Raw genomic sequence first — 7,111 nt, 5'->3', positions numbered from 1 at the left:
ACCCACATCCCTACTCCAACTCCAACCAAAATCCCAACATCGATCAGCCTCTAGAGCCATCCTCAGGCCCTTCTAACTCACCAACTAGAAGTGAGCTATTAAAACTGGGCAGTTGAACTCACCCTGGGCCATGAAATGTAACGGACAGGAGGAGTCTGTATTCCCACCCCTGTAATCATCAGAGGCTGTGGAACAGACCTACAGAGAGAGTCACCAGAAAACAGAAACAGGTCTGCTATCAGCAACTTCCTGATACCCCGGAGAGTCCCTGTCACTCTTGATGATCGGGGTTTGATTATTTGCTGTGAACCAGCAACAACTAGGTGTTTTTTTACTCGGCCTCTTTCCAAAGGGAAGCTTATATTGCAGTTTTTCCTGCTACTTCTTAATCATTGCATATGATTGTAGTAAGAACCAATAACTGTGTTTTATTAAAAAGATTACATAAATAGAAGAAAATGTGACACTGGGTATCAAAAAGGTGGACTATGAAAATTCACTTCTACCAGCGTGATAACTGCAGTTTAGATTACTGTATCCTCCCTCCTAGTAGCTGTTTTACTTTTTTGTTTATTTTAATCTTTGCCAGCATGGAACATATAAAGCAATATGTCAATGTTAACTTAGTTTGCATTTTTATGACTACCAGTGTATTAAAGCATCTTTTAATATATGTGTGAGCTGTTTGGATTTGCTCTTGTGAAATGCATATTCATGTACTTTGTTTATTTTCTGTTGAGTTGTTTGTCTTTTTTTGTCAAACTGCCCTTTTGGGACCACTCCCTACTCCCCTATCCACATCCCTAACGCCAACTGCAGCCATAACCCCCATATCAAATATCAAATCACTCTATGTACTACAGTTATTGGCCCTTGCTAAGTACATCACCTGGTTCACAAATATGTCTCCCATATCTAATGATTGCCTGCAGGAATTACTTAGATTTTATTTTGCATACAGAAATTGTAATATTTATTTCCTTAGATATATCAATTTTTCAAAATAACTCATAGGATTTTTTTAATTATTATATGGTCTTTCACTCACCCCAGATTGTGTACATTGTTTCCTCGTTTTTTCTAAAATTTTTAACTTTTTAATTTTTATATTTAAGTCTTTCAGCTTTTATATAAAATGTTGGTATGAAATTTTATTTTCTTATAAGTGGACCATTAGTTGTGCTAACACTGATTATTAAATAAATCTTTTCTCTCAGAAATGAAATACACTCGTCATTTATTAAATTTTCAGGTTTCCTGCTCTATATCTGAATGAATAATTTGTCTATTCCATATTACTTTGGTTTTAATGGCTTTACACCATGTTCTGATATCTGGGACATACCCCTCTCTATTCTTTTGGGCACATTTCTTTGTTATTTTTAAGATTCTTTTTCTCTTCTAACTGAAGTTCAAGGCGATTGCATCCAATTCCCAAAAATAATCCAAGGTGGTATTTTAATTGAAATTGTATGAAATGTATAAATTGCTTTGGAAATAATTAGCCTTTTCATGATTAAATCTTCTCATCCAAGAACATAGTATGCCTCTCAGTTTGTTCAGCCCTTGATGTTATGTTGAAAATGATATAGTTTTATTCATGTAGAGCCTTCATTTGTTTTGTTAATTTTTTGGTCAATTGATTGCATTAATGGCATTATAGAGGCTGACTCCCTCTCCCAACTTCATGTGACTTACTTTGGCAAAAAAAAAGGGGACAGAAGTGACAGAATGCTAGTGCTAAGCTGAGGCCTCAATACGCCTTGCATGTTTCTGCTTGTGCTGGTGCACCTCTGCCACAGTCATGAACAGAGCTTTCTCTAAAGTCTCGTCAGCCTAGAGACAGGCCCCAGAGAGCAGAGTTGTGGGTGAAAATACCAGTCCGCATGGCCCATGTAGAGGTCCTGTTTGCCATTCCCATCGTGCTGTTGTGAGGAAAGCAGCTCCCTGCCACCTGTGCTGGGACTTATGCATGTACACCAAGTACAATCAAGCCATTCTGACCAAGCAGATTGGACCAGGTATTCTTGTCTATGCTAAAAGCAGCCATGACAGCTGAACATTAGAAAGGGATGTACTGTATCAGAGAGTAATGTATCCACCCTCTCTCTGGTTAAGGATGAAGTAATATGCACACTGAGTGGGTTCTCACAACCGTTGCACGATAAACAGTTGCTCTATTTCTCCATGTAGCTTGCTTGCACGTGAATTTTAAGTGCTAGCTATTATCTGGGTTTTGCCTATGTCAGCAAATATATAAATATCTCAACTCTTATTTTCCAACAACAAAAATAGTATCTGGTGTGTTTTAGTTTTTCCCATAAAAAATACCAAAGAAAACAGTATTTTATTGGGTGGGCCAAAAAGGTTGTTTGCTTTTTTCTTAAGATGGCTCTAGTAGTACTTAGTTGTCTTTAACTTCATTCGAAATAATATTGTTAGATTGTATTGTGACAGCTGTCATATCAGTGTGTATTTTTTTAAAAAAGTATCAAAGTTGGTGAATTTTTGTATAGCTATTCTAATATGGAAGATAGAAGAAAATACGCAAAATTTTCAAGATATTATGCTTTATTAGTTCAAGAAAGGTAAAAACACAACTGAAACACAAAAAAAGATTTGTGCACTGTATGGAAAAGGTGGCGTGGCTGACTGACTGTGTCTAAAGTGGTTTGTGAATTTTCGTGCTGAAGATTTCTCATGGATGATGCTCCACAGTCGGGTAGGTCAGTTGATAATGACCCCATTGAGGTAATAATTGAGAAAAATCAACGCAATACCTCATGGGAGATAGCCAATATACTCAAAACATCCAAGTTAATAAAGTTATTGGTTAAAATAAAAAATGTACCCTTTATTTTATGGAAAAAAACTGAACGGACTTTTTGGCCAACCCGATATAATATTTACATGTCTTATTTTGTTAAGTCCTAATAAAAGAATGAGAGGTAGTGATTAATACTGTTTTCCTTTTACAGGGTACAAAACTGAGAGTTAGAAAGGGAAAATAAGTACTTCGAACATCAGATCGCTTGGAAGAGGAGAAAATGAGGTACAAATCCAGATCTGTCCGGCCCCAAGGACGGTCTTCTCCAGTTCGATGGCAGTGGTTCTCAAACTGTGGTCCCCAGACAACAGCATCAGCATCACCCGGGAATTGGTGAGAAATACAAATTCTTGGGTCCCACCAAACCTACAGAATCAGAAACTCTGAGAATGGGGTCCAGGAATCAGCATTTTAATAAGCCCTCCTCACCATGATTCTAGTTTGAGAACCACTGCTCTCTCCCATACTCCTTCTACAACATAACTTTAAAAGAATGAGAATTTTGTGAGCAGGAAGGATCTGGAAGTCTTCCTGAAGGAAATATACTATAAACTGTGCTTTAGGAGATGGAGAGAATCGATGTGAATGTCTGAAGGAAATGGCAAAAATCAAATACTCTCACCATAAGACCTAGCCATTGCAGTCCTTGACATTTACCCAAGTTGAGCTGAAAACTTCTGTTTAAACAAAATCCTGCAACCAGTCATTTATAGCAGCTTTATTCACAATCACCAAAATTTGGAAGCAACCAAGATGTCTTTCAAGAAGTAGATAAATATATTGTAGAATACTCAGACAATTGAATATTATTCAGTGTTAAACAGAAATGAGCTATCAGGTCATGAAAGACATAGAGGAAACTTAAATGCACATTACTAACCAAAAGAAGCCAATTTAAAAGGTTAAGTAACCTGTAGTTGTATGACTCCAACCATATGACATTCTGGAAAAGACAAAGCTGGGGGGAATAAAACGATCAGGGGTGATGGGCGAAGAAATTTTTAGGGCAGTGAAAAAACTCTGTGTAATACTATAATGATGGGTACATTTCATAATACTTTTGTCCAAACCCATAGAATGTACAACACCGAGAGTGAACCCTAATGTCAACCATGACCTTTGGATAGTTAAGATGTGTTAGTGGAAGTTCATCAATTGTAACAAATGTACTGCTCTAGTGGAGAATGTGGATAATGGGAGAAATTGTGGGGGGGGGGGCGAGGGGAGGCGGTGGGCATAAGGGAAATTTCTGTGCCTTCCTCTTAATTTTTCTGTGAACCTAAAACTCATCTTCACTAAATAAATAAATAAATAAAAGTACCAAGTACCAGAAATACTTTGCCTAGGAAAGCTCAAAGTCAAAGAAGTGATTATTTGGGTAGAAAGACTAAGAACAGCTTTCACAGAGGATGCAGTCATTAAAAGAGGCCATTACAATTGGTTAGAATCTGAACAAATAGCAAAGGAAAGGGTTGTCTAGGTCAGTTTCTCAGGCTTGGCCCAACAATGCTCTGGAGGAGATAATTCTTTGTCATGGACAAAGCTGTCCCGTGCATTGTAGGATATTTAGCAGCATCCCTGGACTTTGCCCACTAGATGCTGGTACCACCCTCCAGTTGTGACATCAGGCAATGCCAGATGTTCTTGGTCAGGGGAGGAGGGAAAGGGCAAAATTGCCACTGGTTAACAACCAGTTATAGAACCAGGTGAAGGAAATGGCATGTGCGAAGGCATGGAGACAATTAGCATAGGGCATGAGAACCATTTGGTTGAAATAGTCTTGTAAAATTATTCTTGATGAAAGTCAAAGCCTGAAAGTAATAGAGTAATGAACAATAGGGTTAGAAAAGCCCCTTAGGCCCACAAGGCTTTACACTTTCGACTTTAAAGTTCAGGGTACATTCTGTGAACAATGAGGAGCTACTGAAGGTCTTTGATCTGGGAGTAATGGGTTCAGAGACTGAGGACTGTGGATGACATTTGGAAAGGATTAAAGTGACTGGTTAATATCCTTGGTGAGAGAATATTGAAGAGTTTTCATATAATTAAACCATTTACACTAAATATTTTCTTTAACAACAGAAATTTGGTAAATGTCAAAAGGTTTTATATATGTAACATTTGATAACAAAATCTTTTTCTTAAAAAGTTTATTTTTTTAAAAAAAGGGTATGGCACTATTTCTAGCATTTACTGCTGTTTTCTTTACCATACTACAAGCTGTAAAAGAAGTCACAATTCTCAGTTCAGAACTGGCACACAAAGGACTTAATAGATTTTGTTAAACAAATAAATATTTGGACAAAGGATAATGAAATACACAGGGTCCAGCAGAAGTAACGCCTGCTTGAGTGTGGTTGGTAGGGTAATAATATGGGTGTAGTAATTTATCATTTTAATTTGAACATTTCACCTAAAGTGTCATATGGTGCCTGAGTTTGATATTGTTATGTTGCAGAATTACGTGCTTATAATTTAGCAATAAAAAGGGGTGTTATTTGTGCCAGACCCTGTACATCTGGTTCTAGGACTTAAGTGCCATTGATTTTTCTATTTCTACATTATCTATATACAATAATTATATTTCAATTTTCTTGTCTTTAGAGTCTATCTCTGGACTCAACACAAAATGTTCACACTGTCATTTCACATGTGTCCCAACATAAGTGCCACGTGCTTCTCTAGCACTGGAATAATACGGCCAATGAGCCGCGCTGAGACAGCGACTCCCATGCATTGGCTCATAGCTAGGAGACAAGCTGAAGCAAATAAGCAACATGTAAGGTGTCAGAAATGCTTGGAATTTGGACACTGGACTTATGAATGCACGGGAAAATGAAAATACCTACATAGGCCTTCAAGAACAGCAGAACTAAAGACAGCTTTAAAAGAAAAAGAAAACAGATTATTGCAACAAAGCCTTGAAGAAGCTAATGTAGAAAGAAAGACCAAGAAAAAAGGTCTAAGAGCGTAACCAGTTCCAGTAGCAGCAGCAGTGACAGTTTAGCCAGTGATTCTTCATCAGAGAGTGAAGGAACGTCTTCCTCCTCCTCCAAGGACAGCGACACTGATGAAAGCTCCTCCGGTTCGTCGTCCTTGGCCTCCTCCACAAGCTCGTTCTCCTTGTCCAATTCCGACTCAGATTCCAGCTCTTCCAGCAGAAGCAGTGCCAGCACCGAGAGCAGCTCGAAGGAGGAACTCAAGAAGGAGAAGAGGGGGAGGGGAGGGGAGGAAGAGGAAGAGGAAGAAGAACAAGAAGAACAAGAAGAATCGATGCACCCATGTTGGACTGATGGACTGAAAACTTCCCTCTGATTCTTGGAAAGGAACTTGGGCTATGTCAGCCACACATAGATTAACGGGCTGAAATTTGGAGAGCTCAAAAGTTTCTAAATGTTTTACATTGTAAGAGCATAAAAGTATTCATAAATAGATTATATAGAGGTATATACTTTTTAAGGGTGAATCTTGTTTTTTTATCTTTAAAATATATCATAACCTTTCATCAAAAGCTGAAATCCAATAAATCTGTTTTTTGTGATAAAGCTTATTTTTTCTCCCTATGGAATAAACGCCGTACTTTGTTTTGTTTGTGTTCTGTATGAAACATATCTTTAGGACAATGCGTCAGATTATCTGGCAGTGAGTTCCTAATGCTTTCGTCTGTATGTTGTTACATCAGGTTTAATACATTGTTATTGTAAGCTTAGGAGTTTTCCTACTGTTAATAAGTGTGCTCTATTCTTATGTTTATGTTCAGAAGGTTATTTTGACTTGTCCTAAATGAAAAGTTCAAGCAATCTATGAATGTATTTCTACCTTTCTGATGGTAAAAAAAAAACATGGCCAATAATGTCATTATCTTAAAAACAAGCAGATTATTGCCTGAACAAATTAAATAGAACATTCCACATTTAGTGTTGTTAAACTGAAATCTTTCAAGAGTTGGGGGAAATTATATCATATGGAAAAGAAAACAATATCTTTTGTAGGATATGAGATATACTTATTAACATCTGACATGGACACAAATAAGTGAGGATTATATGTGGACTTCCCATTCTCATGTATTTGATGCTAAAATGTTGAAACTGTTCATTCTCTTCTAGTAGAGAGAATCCTGTTCATGCAGATCCCTTGGTAGAAATGGAATATGCCCATTGTTCATGGTGTTGCTGCCATGAACTGCATTAATACACAAATAATAATATAATGGTTAATTTATAGTTCTCCCAGAAAGAATCACATGACCTGAAAATTTTTACCCAAGTAACCCTGAGTAAT

At 37.3% G+C, this 7,111-nt stretch overlaps 1 pseudogene; it reads left to right on the top strand.

The window, feature by feature from the left end:
• The first annotated feature begins 5,531 nt into the window (after nucleotides 1-5,531).
• Nucleotides 5,532-6,043, top strand: LOC119000932 (zinc finger CCHC domain-containing protein 10-like; annotated as a pseudogene).
• The last annotated feature ends 1,068 nt before the right edge of the window (nucleotides 6,044-7,111 follow it).

This window comes from Sturnira hondurensis, unplaced genomic scaffold (genome assembly GCF_014824575.4).
Source record: "Sturnira hondurensis isolate 20B ecotype Veracruz unplaced genomic scaffold, ASM1482457v3 Scaffold0016462, whole genome shotgun sequence".
NCBI lineage: Eukaryota > Metazoa > Chordata > Mammalia > Chiroptera > Phyllostomidae > Sturnira > Sturnira hondurensis.
This window is presented reverse-complemented; position numbering and strand designations above follow the sequence as displayed.